This window comes from Gekko japonicus, unplaced genomic scaffold (genome assembly GCF_001447785.1).
Source record: "Gekko japonicus isolate JY-2015 unplaced genomic scaffold, Gekko_japonicus_V1.1 scaffold356, whole genome shotgun sequence".
NCBI lineage: Eukaryota > Metazoa > Chordata > Lepidosauria > Squamata > Gekkonidae > Gekko > Gekko japonicus.
Genome location: NW_015175979.1, coordinates 479,821 through 495,649, shown reverse-complemented (window position 1 = coordinate 495,649; position 15,829 = coordinate 479,821). Strand labels below are relative to the sequence as shown.

Below are 15,829 nucleotides of genomic sequence, written 5' to 3'. Positions count from 1 at the left end.
ACAACAAGCGTTATGCTGTTCTGCATCTCAAGAGAGCCTCTGAGCATGAATTTTTGGTGTTTGCTCAGCTCTGTAGCAGGAGGAATCCAGTCAGGTGTGAAGTTTAATTTTGCACAAAGGATGAGGCGACGGGGGGGGCGCCAGCTTGGGGAATGCATCCCTTCAGTAAGAGCTGCTGCCCCGCATTATGCAGCGGTGAACAGGCAAACTAGTCTCCAGGAGGCCGCTGGCAACCGGTTGGCTCCCCGCTCCACAGATCTTCTCAGAGAGCCACTGTGGCCTTGCTAGAGGAGGCCAAGGCAGTTTCTCTGCTCTGATGGGAGAGGCTCAACTTTCTCTGATTTAGAGGTGGAGGGGGCTCTGTTTGTGGAAATGGCTGCTGTTAGAATTCCGCAGGGCCAGAATTAGCCATTAGCACACACACACACACCATTTCCTTCATGGTACTCTGTTCTGAGGAACCCTTCTCTCACTCAGGTAAGAGGCAATAGGCAATTTTGCTCCCTCTCTAGTGACTATTTTATTTACACCATTTGTAATCTGCCTTCGTAAGGCCCCGGTCACATGGGCCAGATAACGCGGGGAGGAGGTGTGGCTGTTCGCCCCAGAGCAAAATAAAGCACGGTAGACCAATCACACGGTCCCCCAAGGCTTCGCACTTAGGCTGTTAGCTGGCGATCACACGGCGATGCTGGAGCGTGGCAAAGAAGCGGCACAGCAAGCGTTTTGCCTTTGTGCGCATGCGCAGTACTGCAGAGCAGCACTGCTTTCCGTTACGTGTTTGTGCGCATGCGCTTACGAAAAACATCCGGTTTGCGTCGGGACCTGGACGGGTGCCAGATGCCACGGGATACTAACGCTCCTGTGATCAGATGCCTGCCCCTGTCCAGCGTTTTCCGGATACTAGTGCACTTTCCCTGGCCCCAAGCAGCATTCCTTGCCATTGTCTGCTTGCTTGCTTGCTTAATTCACTTATGGTCCGTCTTTCTCATGGGGAGTCTCAAGGCTGGTTTCACTATTAAGAAAAAGCAAACAAAAAAAACAGTGGAGTAAAACACAGTTACAAAACAGGATTACAATAAAAACAGTGTAACACATACAACACCAGTTTGGTTAAGTGCGTGGACTCTAATCTGGGAGAACCGGGTTTGATTCCCCACTCCTCCTCCACTTGCACCTGGCTGGATGACCTTGGGCAAGCTGTAGTTCTGACAAGAGCTGTCCTTGAAAAAGAGCAGTTTGTGTCAGAGCTCTCTCAGCCCCACCCACCTCACAGGGTGTCTGTTGTGGGGTGGGGGAGGGAAAGGAGTTTGTAAGCCGCTCTGAGACTCCTTTGGGTAGTGAAGGGTGGGGCATAAATCCAATCTCCTCCTCCTCCTCCTCCTTCTCCTCCTCCTCCACAATAAACTGCAGTGAAGACTGTCTAAAATTTCACAGGGATTAACACTACGACTCTATTCCATTTTTAAAAGTTGCCCTCCTGAACAATTATGCATTTCGCAGAACGATCAAGGGGTGTGGGGAGGCTTCCCAATCTCCTCCTGCGCTCACACCTGATCCATTTTACCTGCCATTCATTTGGGGTGGGGGTGGGGGGGAGGCTGGCAGAAGTGCTTCCTCAGTCTTGGATGGTCCCTTTGATGTCTTAATCAAGGATCTGATAAGAGGCTTGAACCAGACGGGTGTCTGCTTGCCTCCTTCCTTGCTCACAGACATCCTCAGATCAACATCCCCACATGAGAGAGAGAGGGTGTGTGTGTGTATGTGTGTGTGAGTGAGTGAGTGAGAGAGAGAGAGAGCACAAAAATGAGATGCAGAGAGAGTTTTGTACCCGCAAGCCTTCACCACTGGAGTTCAAAAGACCAATCTTTACAGAAAAATAAATTTAAAGGAGAATTTTTGATGTATATTACAGTCTCTCGAGGGCGACCAGCGTAGCTGCCGGCGGAATATGCCGTTATGCAAAGGCAGAGCCAGATGACTTAAAAGTGGCTGCGGCCCTTTGATTAAGCAGTGTGTATTTTAGTGTTTCCGTGTGACACAATCACAGACCCACACTGAAAATATCTTGCCAGGATCGTTCGGCGGTGAAAATCCCTCTTTTTCCTGGAGAGTGTAACTAGATGAGTGATTCAAGAGAGAGAGAGAGAGAGAGAGAGAGTTCTTTTATACCCCACTGTCTGCATATTAAAAGCATAATTTAAAACACTCTACATGCAGTGGGGATGCTGAACCACCAATCAGGAAAGTTCTGGGCTTTCTCGTCCTTTTGCAGGACAGTATTGCCTGTCAAGCCAGCCTGCTCAGCTTACGATTCACCAGAATGAAGACATTCCCCCAGCACCAGCTGGATGCTTGACAATGCTCCCCCACACACACACACATCTGTTTCTGTCGCCTTGCATGCTGGGCGGAGGGGAAGCTGCATTCAGTTGGGTAGCTCGAAAGTTGTGCAAAGCTTGCAGGGTTGGACCAGCACAGTCAGGAGCCTGGCCCAGGCTAGCCCCATCTCATCAAAACTCAGAAGCAAAGCAGGGTCGGCCCTAGTTAGTATGTCGATGGGAGACCCCCAAGGAAGTCCAGTCCGGGGTTGCTAGGCAGAGGCAGGAAACGGCAAACCGCCCCTGTTCATCTATTACCTTGACCTGGATGTCCCAAGCTAGCCTGACCTCAGCAGATCTCAGAAGCTAACCAGGGTCAGCCACGGTTACTACTTGGATGGGAGACCAGCAAGGAAATCCAGTCCAGGATTGCTAGGAAGAGGCAAGCAAGGGCAAATGGCCATAATTAGATCTCAGAAGTGAAGCAGAGTCAGCCCTGGGAGACTACCAAGGAAAGTCTAGGGTCACTACCAGGGGTCATTTCCTGCGGGAGCGCACAGGAGTGGCGCTCCGGCAGTAAGGAGCCCAGGGGGCAGGCACATGCAACAAGCCCCACCCCCTACTCTCAGCAGCCCTCAGTTGGGCCACGAGGAGCAAGAAGCAGCCAGGTAAGTTGCAGAGCCCCCCACCCCCCAGCACGCTTTCAGGTACAAGCTCTCCCTTCCCTGTGAGGGCAAATCTGCACACACACCCCCTCCAATAGCTAGCAATCCAAAACAGTCCAGTGGAGCCTGAGCGGTGGGTGTTGCCTTCCGAGACACTTCCGGTGATGTCAGGGGGTGTGGCGTATGCAAATAAGTTACGCATAAGTTATGCTAATGAGCTCCTGCACCTCTTTTTCTACGAAATGACCCCTGGTCACTACACAGAGGCAGGCAATGGCAAACCACCTCTCTTCATCTCTTGCCTTGACCTGGGGGACCCAGAGTACCCGATCTCATCAGATCTCGGAAGCTAAGCAGGGTCGGCCCTGCTCAGTACTTGGACGGGAGACCACCGAGGACGTCCAGGGTCGCTACGCAGAGGCAGGCAAGGGCAATACCACCTCTGAACACCTCTTGTCTTGAAATCCCTACCAGGGTTTCTACCACTACCTCTGGAGTGGCCAGCTTTCAATGGAGTGGCCAGCTTTCAATGGCTGGGAGCCTGGCCAAGAGACCTCTTTTGCCTGCAGCACTTCCCAGGCCGGCTTCCAGCTTCTTCGGTCCAGGGGGGCTCTGAGCTGGAAAGGGATCTGAACCCGGTCACGGTTGCCTGAAGCCAAAGCAACGTGGTGTGTGAATGCATAGAATTAGTGTTGTCAACCTCTAGGACAGGGGTGTCAAACTCATTTGTTATGAGGGCCAGATTTGACATCAATGAGACCTTGCTGGGCCGGGCCACGCATGTCATACAATGTAATGCGAGGTAGCAAAGATATAAACTTTATAAAGGACACAAACACAAAGGGTGTTTTTTTTAAACCTAAAATAAAAACTTGCTTAAAACATTAGCACTCTTGCAATATTTTGTGCATTTAACAGTGTCTGATAACTGTGGAACGAGCTCCCCAATTAGATTAGGGCTCTACAGGACCTCCAGCAGTTCCGTAGAGCCGTGAAAACGGAGCTGTTTCACCAGGCGTTCCAATAAGAACTGACTGCACTGGTTGAGATTGGGGAATTTCAGATTACCCTTTTTAAGACAATATTGTACCTTCTTGGAGTAAACCGGTACAGGGGTGGCCATTTCACACAGCCTTTCCCGTACCGGTAAGGAGCCGCCTCTGAAGCGATTTGGCATTTCAGACTGCGACGCTTTGTTTTCCCGCCCTTTTCCGCCTGCGCGGGCGATCTTCATCTTTTTTTAAATGTTTTTTTAAGAGTGCTATAGTGCTATAATACAACACCAAAACAGCACAATAGCAACCCCATTGGAATACTTGGACTTCATTGAGATACATGAGATTGGGGGGTTTAAAAACAGGAAGTGGAAGCTCAGGAATGCACAGTTTGAGAGCATTTTTTTAACACTAGCTCCTTCTCAGCTTGCAAACAGCATCCTCCTTTTGATGGCCAGCATTTCGGGATGCCATGCCTTCAGGGGGGACCTGGGGATCCCCTGTACTTTCAGCCAGTGTTCCCTCTAAACTGAGTTAGTGTGAGCAGGCTCACAGTTTTTTAGCCTCTGGCTCAATGTTTTTGCCTTAGCTCAGGAAGGAGGGCTCCAGAGCAAACTAATTTATGCAGCAGCCAAATGACTTGCTCACAACTTTAATGCCAGTAGCTCACAAAAGTAGAATTTTTGCTCACAAGACTCCACAGCTTAGAGGGAGCATTGCAGAGTTACAGCTTATCTCCTGCCTACAGATATCAGTTCCCAGGCATATAGCGAATGCCTTGGAAGGAGGACTCCATGGCATTGTACTCCACTGAAATCCCTGTTCTCCCCAGATGTCGTGATCTCATGTATCTCAGTGGTCCATGCATTCCAATGGGGTCACTATTGTGCTGCTTTGGTGCTGTGTTATAGCGCTATAGTGCTCTAAAACGAATGTTTTTTAAAAAAAGATGGAGATGGCCCACGCCGACGAAAAAGGGCAGGAAAATCTTGTCGTCAGAGGAAGCGATATGGGGGCATTTTGTACAGCACCCCATAGCACTTCAGGAACGGTATAGAAAGGTGAAGACCGCTTGGAAGCAGTTTGCAGGTAAAATGGCTCAGGAACGCTTCCCTAACGGGACAGGAGCATTTGTGCTTGAAAGAGTCAATATATTCCATTAGGGAACCATTACTAAAACGGTTCTGTCTGAAATGTCAGTACAGAAACCGTTAGTGAACAGTTCCTGAAGTGGAACATATCAGCTGTCTGAAATTCCTCGATATCATCTCCCCCTGAGAAAATGGCTGCTTTGGAGGGTGGACTCTGGCCCTCTCAGGTCTCCAGGAATTTCCCAGCCCAGAGTTGGCAACCCGGTGCTCCAAGTGACAACATACAAAATAGCTTATGAAAATCCAAGCAGTTAAAACAGAAGAAGAAGAGATGGAGGAGGAGGAGAAGGAAAAGGAGGAGATTGGATTTATACCCCGCCCTTCCCTCAAAGTCTCAGAGGGGCTTACAATCTCCTTTCCCTTCCTCTCCCCACAACAGACACCCTGTGAGGTAGGCAGAGCTGAGAGAGCTGTCCTGAGAACTTGTCAGAACTATGGCTTGCCAAAGGTCATCCAGCCAATGCAAGTGGAGGAGTGGGGAACCAAACCCGGTTCTCCCGGATTAGAATCCACGCACTTAACCACTACAAACTGGCTCTCTAAACAGGATAGGATAACAAGTCAACCACCCAATGGTCAGAGTTGAGGCTCTCGTGGCACCCCAGGGACAAAGGTGTTCTTGGCAGCACATGCTTTTGTGAGCTGGAGGCTGCTGCATTTGTCTTGAAAGCTCTGCAGGATTCTTTGCCGTTTGGCCACTGCAGCCGGTGGCCCCCCTGGAATGTGACACTAAGAGCAAAGCATGTTTCCAATTAAAGGAATGGCATCATGGGAAAACCAAAAGCGAGAAAAAGAAGCCGGCTGTCTCAGCTTTCAGGTCTGAGATGGATCAAAGCTAAGCCTGAGACAATAATCAGATGAGGAATCTGCCAATCTGTCTCTATCTGCCAGTCTAAAATCTCTCCATCCCCCGCCCCAGAAGAACCCAGCAGAACAAGGCGTGCAGCCCAGAGGTCGACAAATTCTGGCTCGACTCATAACCTGCCAGCGGTCTCTCGTATTTCTCATGCCCGAGCGATGCCCATCCAGGATAGCTTAATGGCAGCTCCTGACCTCCTCTCCTCCCACCCTGCCCCCTTATGTCTGGCACTTAATGTGCCTTCCGACCTGCTGAAGTTGGGTATTCTGGGTTAGGAAATACCTGAAGATTTGAGGAGCCTGAGGAAAGGGGGGTTTGGTGAAGGGAGGGGCCTGATTCGTATATAATGCCATAGAGTCCACCATCCAAAGCAGCCATTTTTTCCAGGGAAACTGATCTCTGTTGTCTGGGGTTCAGATGTAATAACAGGAGATCTCCCGGCAGACCCTGATAAGCCATACCCAAACTGCCAGGGGAACTGATCCCGGTAATCTAGAGGTCTAGGAGATCTACTGGCCCCACCTGGAGCGTGGCGACTCTTACCATACGATAAGTGCTTTGGTAGCTCAAATGTGGCATGCCGCCAGCCAGCTATGTGTGGCATCTTTGCCAAGGGTTGGTTGTGGGGTTAAGTGCTGAGTGTAGCTCTGGGGGGCGGATCTTCAGGCAGGGCCTCTGCCAATCAGGCCCAGGGCAGCATCACAGCCGCTGGTTGAGGGGTTACCAGGTGATACAATGGGGTGGGGGGGTGATGCTCCCTCTAAGATGTGGAGTCTTGTGAGTAAAAATTCTACTTTGTGAGCTACTGGCATTAAAGTGGTGAGCGAGCGATTTGGCTGCTGCATAAATTAGTTTGCTCTGGAGCCATCCTTCCTGAGTGAAGACGAAAAGGTGTGAGCCGGAGGCTAAAAAACTGTGAGCTAGCTCACACTAACTCAGCTTAGAGGGAACATTGGTGAGGGGCAAGGGGGCTGCAGCCAGCTCTGCAAGTTTTCTGGCTTGAGTGAAGGCCAAGGTTCTCTTACAGGGTCCATGCATGCCCACCATGAACACACACACACACACAAATGGGGCTGCCTTATCAAGTTCAAGTTAGCCTTTACTGGCATAAATTGTCAATACAGATTATGCAATCAAAGAGCAGATTAAAAAGCACACCTATAAAAATACCATGTCTCTGAATTGTCCAGTTGAGGAGCATATTAAAACACACCTATGAAAATACCATGTATCTGGGATCCTTTCGTGCAGCTTTAAAGCAGAGTGGAGAAACTTGGCCACCTTCTCAGTGATGTCAGAACAGAAGTCATTTAGAAGTCTGTGTACCTGAAGTGCATCAGGGCAATCCATCATGCTGCTCAAAGTAGAATGTAAATATATATATATACCTTAGATCCACATACAGGTGACAATGCAGAAGGACATCAGTAATTGACTTGACACATTTGGGGGGGGCAGTATCTGGCTGAGTGAAATATTTTGTTCAATCTGCCATATAAAGCGGCGGAAGGCTTAGAATTGCATCTGGCCAGAGTAAACGCTCTCCGTTGTTGTGGGGCCTGCAGGGGAGATAAATATGAGGCCATCTTTCCTGTAGGATGCCTCATCAGACCCTTGGTCCATCAAGGTCAGTATTGTCTACTCAGACTGGCAGCAGCTCTCTGGGGTCTCAGGCAGAGGCCTTTCCCATCACCTCCTACCTGATCCTTTCAGCTGGAGATGTCGAGGACTGAACCTCAGAGCTTCTGCATGCCAAGCAGATGCTCTACCACCGGGCCACGGTCCCTCCTCTGCTCTCTGGTCAACGCTTGGGTTGTCTTCAGAGCTTCCGGCCTCAGTGAAATGGCCACTTAACACCCTGAAATGACTGCCAGTCAACAGGGGGTCTTTCCCCTCCCCAGTAATCAAGACCACCAGGAGAGGAAGGCAGCCCCAAACTGGCCAAGCCCAACCTCATCAAGGCTTTGGGTCCTCCTCTCCATTTGCCGCTTCATGGTCTCCCAGCTCCGATTTCCGCCCTCCGCATCGCCAGCTGCAAGCGGCATCCTGGACTTGGCGAGGTGCCAGCCAGCTTGTACATTATGAATGTGTAATAATACTCCAGCCTACACTTCGACAGCGATCTGGCTTTTGCGAGGCTGACAGCAGTAATAGCTTGCCGTTGCCAGTTGACTAAGCAGATCTGACTCGGGAGGCAGGGACAAGCCAAATCAAGGTGCCTTCCTTCTCCTCCAGAGCCTCTCTGCGCCCAGGAGATTTCCTCCGAACGGAGGCTGATTATTTTTGATTTAAAACTGTCCATGTATGAACCAGCCAGCTTAACATGGATTGCTTTCACAAGATATATATATATTTTAAGCATAGGCGTAATCTTCGTGGGGGCGGAGGGGCTTCAGCCCCCGCCGAAATTTTCAGGAAGCTGCTCAGCCTCCCCCGGGAGCCACCCTTGCTCCTAGCAAAGCAATGCCTCTGGCCCAGCCCCAGCCCCCCCCGGGAAATTGGAAAGTCTACACCCTTGATTTTAAGGGATGGAATGTTCCATCCACAATGCCTCCCACAAGTGGGACAGAATGGAATCATTACCTTTTCTTTAGCTCATTTGTGATTGTTTCCAAAGTCTTGGTGTCGCTTGGGTTAAGCGACTGTCACGAGTTGGGCTGAGCCAGGAGTCAGAAGTCAGGTCCAGTCTGGGGGTCGTAGCCAGAAGAGACAAAACCAGAGTTGAGTTGAGAGTCCAAGAGAACAGTTGTCCAAAGTGAGAGGTCAAGAAGCCAGGAATCAAGTAGGGGCAGGGTTCGGAGACAGGAACCAAAGGTGGGAGCGAGGTCGGCAGGGATGTGACTTGTTACTTCCGCAGGAAGTCCAACCCCAAGTGGGAGCTATATGGTCCTCCGGCAGTGCATCCCTTAGTGGCGGCGCAGCTCCTGTCAGTACTCAGGGCTCTGCACCCGGCCTTCCCCACAAGCGTGCAACTTGGCGGTGGGTGGCTAAGTCCCTGTGGAGCTGCTACCTCAGTCAAGCCACCCATAGAGGTGAGGTGGGCTTTCTGCTTGCACCTGCACCTTGTCGGCTGCTGCTGGATCAGGTGCAGGGGTTACTGGGAACTGAACTGTCAACTCCCGAGGAGTCAGGGGGCCGGCTTCCAGATCTGGTGATGCTGGCGATTCCAGCTGTGCTGCTAACTCGGGCAGGGCCCCGACGGCACTGTTGTCATCGCCCATGACAGCAACTGTGTTCAAATGACACTTTGATGAATCTGCTTCCTCTCTGAGTTTTATGATGGAACTTTTAAGGTCTCCAGCCAACTGGCTAGCCCATTACTTGCTCAGACCAAACTGATTCGTTGAAGTGGTTGGCTAACATCCGCTTCTCCATTGGCCACTCATGGCAGATCTTCCAGCAGCTGGGGCAGCACGAGAGAAAGTATTGCAAGAAGGACATCAAAAGAACCTGTGGAAGCCAGGTGTGACACAGAGTGGATTCTCCTATCTGAACGTCTTGGATTCTGCTATGTGGAAAACCTATATGAATAGGACTCTTTACACAGTGAGTCATTAACACATGGAATTCAGTGCCTGAGGATGTAGTGATGGGTACCAGCATAGAGAGCTCTAAAAAGGGATTAGACAGATTCATGGAGGACAGGTCCATCACAGGTCACTAGCCATGGTGACTAAAGGGAACTCGCACTTTCAGAAGCAGAGCCAGGAGGCAACACCTCCATGCCCTGTTGCTGGGCCTCCAGAGGAACTGGTTGGCCACCATGTGAGATGGGATGCTGGACTAGATGGACCCCTGGTCTGATCCAGCAGGGGTCTGCTGATGTTCTTATCAGAGGAAGGTCTGGGCCTCCATATCCTGTTGTTGACCTGGGCCTCTGTGCCCTGTTGTTGGCCCTCTGGAGGAATTGGTTGGCCACTGTGTGAGACAGGATGCTGGACTAGATGGACCCTCACTGGTCTGAATCAGTACTGCTCTTCTTTTGTTCTTGTGTTCTAGGAAGACCCAACTTTCTTCAGAAACTTATATTTGGAAGAATTTTTCCAAAACAAATCAAGCCATGTACAACATACAGTTTACCTCCCTATGGACAAAGGTAGGACAATAACCTCTGTGACCTCTTACGTGCTGCGCTGGACCACAATGACAGCACTTCAAACTCACTCAGTAATATTGTCAATCTTTCACATCACGTAGCCTAGCAGGGGAATCTGTTCTTTTACAACAGCTGTCCTTCTGCCCTACCAAATCCGCACAGAGGATCCAGTTCTGTGGTATCTTGGTGGCCTATTTTCACCTTCAGCATCTGAAATAGTTCTTCTACAACTCCACTGAAGGAGGCACCAATGGGCAGACACCATCTTCTCAAGATACCAGTCCACAAACCATATCTATGAACGGCGCAGCAATCACAATTGCCATGCACCCAGCAGGACAGAAAAGAAGGATTCTACATGGCCCCCTCCTGATGGCTGCAATGCCACATGGGATTTTTCCACAGAATGCTTTCATCGTCCTACTGAAGCTAAAGTAGTCAGCTTTGCTTACAGCACAACCTCGCCCATGCAGAAAGGGATGCTGAACAGCCTCAAGAACACTTCTGACATCGAATCAAGGAAGCTGGCAAAGGAGGGGTGCGTGTGTCATCATGGACCAATTGGACTACATGTAGGAGGCTGGAGACTTCTCTCCAGTACCCCACAACTCAAAGAACCAGCGTGGTATAGTGAAGCCTTCGGCCAGTCAGTTCTCCCAGAACTCTCTCAGCCCCACCCACCTCGCAAGATGTCTGTTGTGGGGTGAGGAAGGGAAAGGTGACTGTAAGCCACTTTGAGATTCCTTAAGTAGAGAAAAGTGGGGTATAAAAGCCTACCCTTCTCCTCCTCCTCCTCCTCCTCCTCCTCCTCCTCCTCCTACAAAGCAGTAGGAATACCAGGGAGAGTTAAGCAGAATCATCCACATATACACAGGAAAAAATGCATATTGGACCCACCTCAGGAACCTCAGCAAGCACCTTCTATCTACTACTGTAAATACAGAACCCGGGATGTCCCGTGGTCTCCAGCTCTGGCACAATCACTGCAGAGGTCGGGTTATATGGATGCCGCTGCCAAACACTCTCCATTCCTTAAGTTGCACCACAGAATTCTCAAAGGAAACGACAATCCACTGATAGTCCCCCAGGAAACACCATTTTGGCCACTATGGGTGCTGAGCCTCTGCATACGAATGTCCCCCATGAAGAAGGTATACAAACCACCAGGCACATTTCCCCTCCTCATACAACAGCAGACCTTGATGCCAAACTTTGCCCCTTTGCCCTCGGTGTAGTGGTTAAGTGCGCGGACTCTAATCTGGGAGAACCCAGTTTGGTTCCCCACTCCTCCACTTGCGCCTGCTGGATGACCTTGGGCAAGCCGTAGTTCTGTCAGAGCTCTCTCAGCCCCACCTACCTCACAAGGTGTCTGTTGTGGGGAGGGGGAGGGGAAGGAGTCTGTAAGCCGCTCTGAGACTCCTTTGGGTAGTAAAGGGTGGGGTATAAATCCAATATCCTCCTCCTCCTCCTCCTCCTCTTCTTCTTCTTGACAGCTTGTACCTTCAGATTAATGGCACAGCTGTACTTGGGCCAAAATTTTGCACCAAAATGTGTGAATATTTTCAAGGCTGATTTACAGCAATACTTCCTCGGGGGGGTGGGGTTGGTTTTTTAAAAAAGAGGTGCCAGAACTCTCAAGAGGGAAATGAAGTTTTCAGTCTGTATCCTGAAAACTCACAAACTTTTAAACATTTTAAAAAGAATTTTGTCAAAGTGGTTCCGGAACTTCATTCCGGCACATCCCCCCTCCCCCCAGAAGAAAAGCCCTGCTTTCACAGCAAATACCTGTTACTGCTTCTCCTGTGTATGAGATGTATCCAAGGCATTTACAGCTTCTGGATCTCAAGAGATTCCACAAGGACTTCAACAACTTCCATCCCACCATCATCCTTGATGTGAATCAGTCCATACAGCAGGTACATTTTCTGGACACCGTTGTACAACCACACAATGGATGCATAAGTACCGTCTTATCCCAAGCACCCACTGACTGCCATCCATATCTTTGTGCTTCAACCACTCAGAAAATGCCAAACACTCTATTCATTCCAGTCAAGCACGTTAACTGCATACATTTGCGCAAATCTCTCAGAGATTCTTAAAGTATTTATAGCATGCATTCATGGGATTATAATACCGACCCAATAGAATAAAGAAGCAGATTGACATAACCAAAAACGTACCTTGAAACAGCCAAAACTGACCAAAACATTGTGCAAGTTTTTGGCCTCATCAGAGCTCCATCAGGCTAGGTGTTGCGTTTGTCTGTGTGTGCACTGTAAGAACATAAGAACATAAGAGACGCCAATGTTGGATCAGGCCAAAGGCCCATCCAGTCCAACACTCTGTATCCCACAGTGGCCAGAAATACCAGTGCCATCAGGAGGTCCAGCAGTGGGGCCAGGACATTAGAAGCCCTCCCACTGTTGACCCCCCCAAGCACCAAGATGACAGAGCATCACTTGCCCCAGAGCCCCTATCTATACCTTGTGGCTAATTGCCACTGATGGACCTCTGCTCCATATGGAGTGTGAGATTTTGAGAGCCAGTTTGGTGTAGTGGTTAGCAGCATGGACTCTAATCTGGGAGAACCAGGTTTGATTCCCCACTCCTCCATATGCAGCTGATGCTGTGACTTTGTTTAGTTACAAGTTTTTTCAGAGCTGTTCTCTCATGAGCAGTTCTCTCAGAGCTCTCTCAGCCCCACCCACCTCACAGGGTGTCTGTTGTGGGAAGGGAAAGGGAAAGGAGATTGTAAGCTGCTCTGAGAATCCTTTGAGTAGTGAAGGGCAGGGTATAAATCCAATCTCTTCTTCACATAAGAACATAAGAAAAGCCAATGTTGGATCAGGCCAATGGCCCATGTAGTCCAACACTCTGTCACACAGTGGCCAAAAATACCAGGTGCCATCTTCTTCTTCTTGCCAGATAGGAAGGGGTCCTTGACTCTTCATACCCCCAAGATCTTGCTGGTCAATCCGGTGTTTCTGGCCTCGAATCGAGCTGGTCTACTGCAGACTAACACACTTTCCCTCTGAAACAATTACTGTAGGTGCTGGTCTCTTTCATCACCCGTCCCTTATTGATGTCAGTTCAGCTATAGTTCAGTAACTTCTGTTTGGATCTGCTTATCTGGCTTTATTGTCTGTGCTAACAGAAGGCATGCAAAGAAGGAACCTTGTTAATTATTATCTATTTTTTGCACTATGTGGATCTTGCACCCAGAGCCATGTGCTGCTCCGCTCCTGCATTCCAGCACAATGGTTGCAAAGACAGATCACTGGATATGTTGGAGGGAAGTGTAGGCAGCATCTGTGTGCCAGTTTTTACATACGCTGCCTGATGTTTACATCCCGGACAGAATAATTTCCCTGAGAGGCAGTGTGTGCCAACACCACTTTAAAATAGTTTCCAGAACAATTAATATGGTTGCTCCCGACCCATGTCTGCTAATGTTTCTTCTACAATTCCCACCCTCTTTGCTTTTTAGTACTCAAATCCAAACCTTGATAAAGAAATTGATATTTGCACGCTATGGCATGTTATTATTTTCCCTTCTAAATGACAGTGATCTCCGAAATTGGCGGCTGAAGACATTTTTGTTGAACTTTTAGAAATGACATGATATTTTCCATTTGCTCTAAACGGGAGCAGAACTGCAGGCAGACGAGCGGGAAGACGTGCCGCTGACATGCCGGAATGATTGATAGTTTGAAAGCAGGTAAAAATATCTCTGAGAGATTATTTTTCCCCAAAGTCTTTGGATTGTATTAATATTGTAAAACTCTGAAACAGAGTGATGGGCCAGCCGGAGACTAGAGTGTTTGTGGCGTCACAGTATGATGAGAACTCACCTGCTCTTCCAGCCCTCTCTTCCGGACCAGGGTTGGGTCTCAGTCCGCCTCCTGCAGAAGAGCCAAACAGACGGTTTGAGGAGAAGCTTGAAAGCCCAGGTGTTGAGTCAGGTGACTCTCTTAGTCACTTGAGGACTGTGATTATCACATGATCACTTGAAGCAGCTGCTAAACCATCAATCAGTTTACTGCATGAGTGGGTATTTATTTTATTGATTTACTTTCCTCTCCTGCCTCATCTCCTTGGACTCAAGGTGGGTAGTTTCATGTGAACCATTTTCTCCAAAGTTTATAGACCATTTTGTTCAAGAAGAAGAAGAAAAAGAAGAAGAAGAGGAGGAGGAGGAGGAGATTGGATTTATACCCCGCCTTTCACTACCCAAAGGAGTCTCAGAGCAGCTTACAAACTCCTTTCCCTTCCCCCTTTCCACAACAGACACCCTGTGAAGTAGGTGGGGCTGAGAGAGCTCTGGACAGGAACTGCTCTTTTTCAAGGACAGCTCTTGTCAGAACTATGACTTGCCCAAGGTCATCCAGCAGGTGGGAATGGAGGGGTAGGGGATCAAACCCTGTTCTCCCAGATTAGAGTCCGCACACTTAACCACGACACCAAACTGGGAGTCAAGTGTTTTGTATGAAGAGAGATCTGTCTGTGCGAAGTAGGTTGCCCAGTGAGCTTTCTGGCAGAGTTGGGGTTGGAAGCCAGCTCTCCCCACTGCTAGCTCAGTCACAGCACCACATTGGCTGGCTGTCCAAGGCGTGATGAGGAGCTACACCAGAAAGACTCATGGAGGAAGCAATTGGGCAGCTGCCCAGAGGTCATCAGCCATAGATGCCACTGCTCACCTAGGACATTTGTGATGTGCAAATGTGTTCCATTTGCACATCACAAGATAGGATGAATACTGGGCTACTGTCTAGAGCAAATTCATGTGAACTGTATGATGGGTAGTGAACTAGGTTCAAGATCCACATTATCCATGGGAGCAATGAATACACATATGATAAGCAGACGCATGGAGCTGCTTCATACTGACTCAGACCATCGGTCCATCAGGGTCAGTGTTGTCTACTCAGATTGGCAGGGGCTCTCCAGGGTCTCAGGCTGAGGTCTTTCACACCACCTACTGCCTGGTCCTCTTTCTGAACTGGAGATGCCGGGGATTGAATCAGGGACCTTCTGCATGCTAAGCAGATGCTCTTCCGCTGAGCCACACCCCCTCCCCTTACGAATGAAGGATGCAGTTCGCCATCCCTCGGAGTTCCACCTCCCATCTGTAATATGGGAATCCCTGTCGACCAGTTTGCTTAGTTATTATGATTTGCAGGTGCATGGTGCCCTTTGCAAATGTGTGTAAGATCTTAATAATTGTTTTATTTAAAGCCGTGATAAAACATTTGCACATTTGGAGAGTGCAAAACTGTGTGTATGTTTTCTCCCCTCACGAGAGGAGCCCAAGCCCATTTCACACATGGGTGGTGGAAACATCACACAGCACAAACAAAAACAACACAAAACAGATTTGCTACCCAGCGAACAAGGAAGAGCAGCAGCCAATCCCAGCTCTGCGATGGGGGTATTTGTATGATACACACCTTTGGTGCTTGCACACTTTACCCTGTCAGATGTACATTTTGACAAAGATTATGTGTACACAGCGAAAAATGGAATGTGCAGAGTTGCATCAAGAGAGTCTTGTTTTACCCAAAAGAGACACCAAAGTTTTAATCCGCGGCCCATTGGAAATCGATGCACAGCCTCCCCTCGACTTCGGTAAGCCCTGGGACGGTGCCAGGATGATTTAATATGGGGGAAGGAGGGATGAGGAAGGAGTTACATTATTCAGTCAATAATAATCTTTTCCTTCTTACATTAAAATTTCGAGGC

General features: G+C 49.2%; 1 non-coding gene across 1 annotated transcript; it reads right to left on the bottom strand.

The window, feature by feature from the left end:
* Window positions 1-15,090: 15,090 nt before the first annotated feature.
* Window positions 15,091-15,162, bottom strand: TRNAA-AGC. Its single transcript has one exon. It is a non-coding gene; the product is annotated as a tRNA-Ala (tRNA).
* Between the last annotated feature and the right edge of the window lie 667 nt (window positions 15,163-15,829).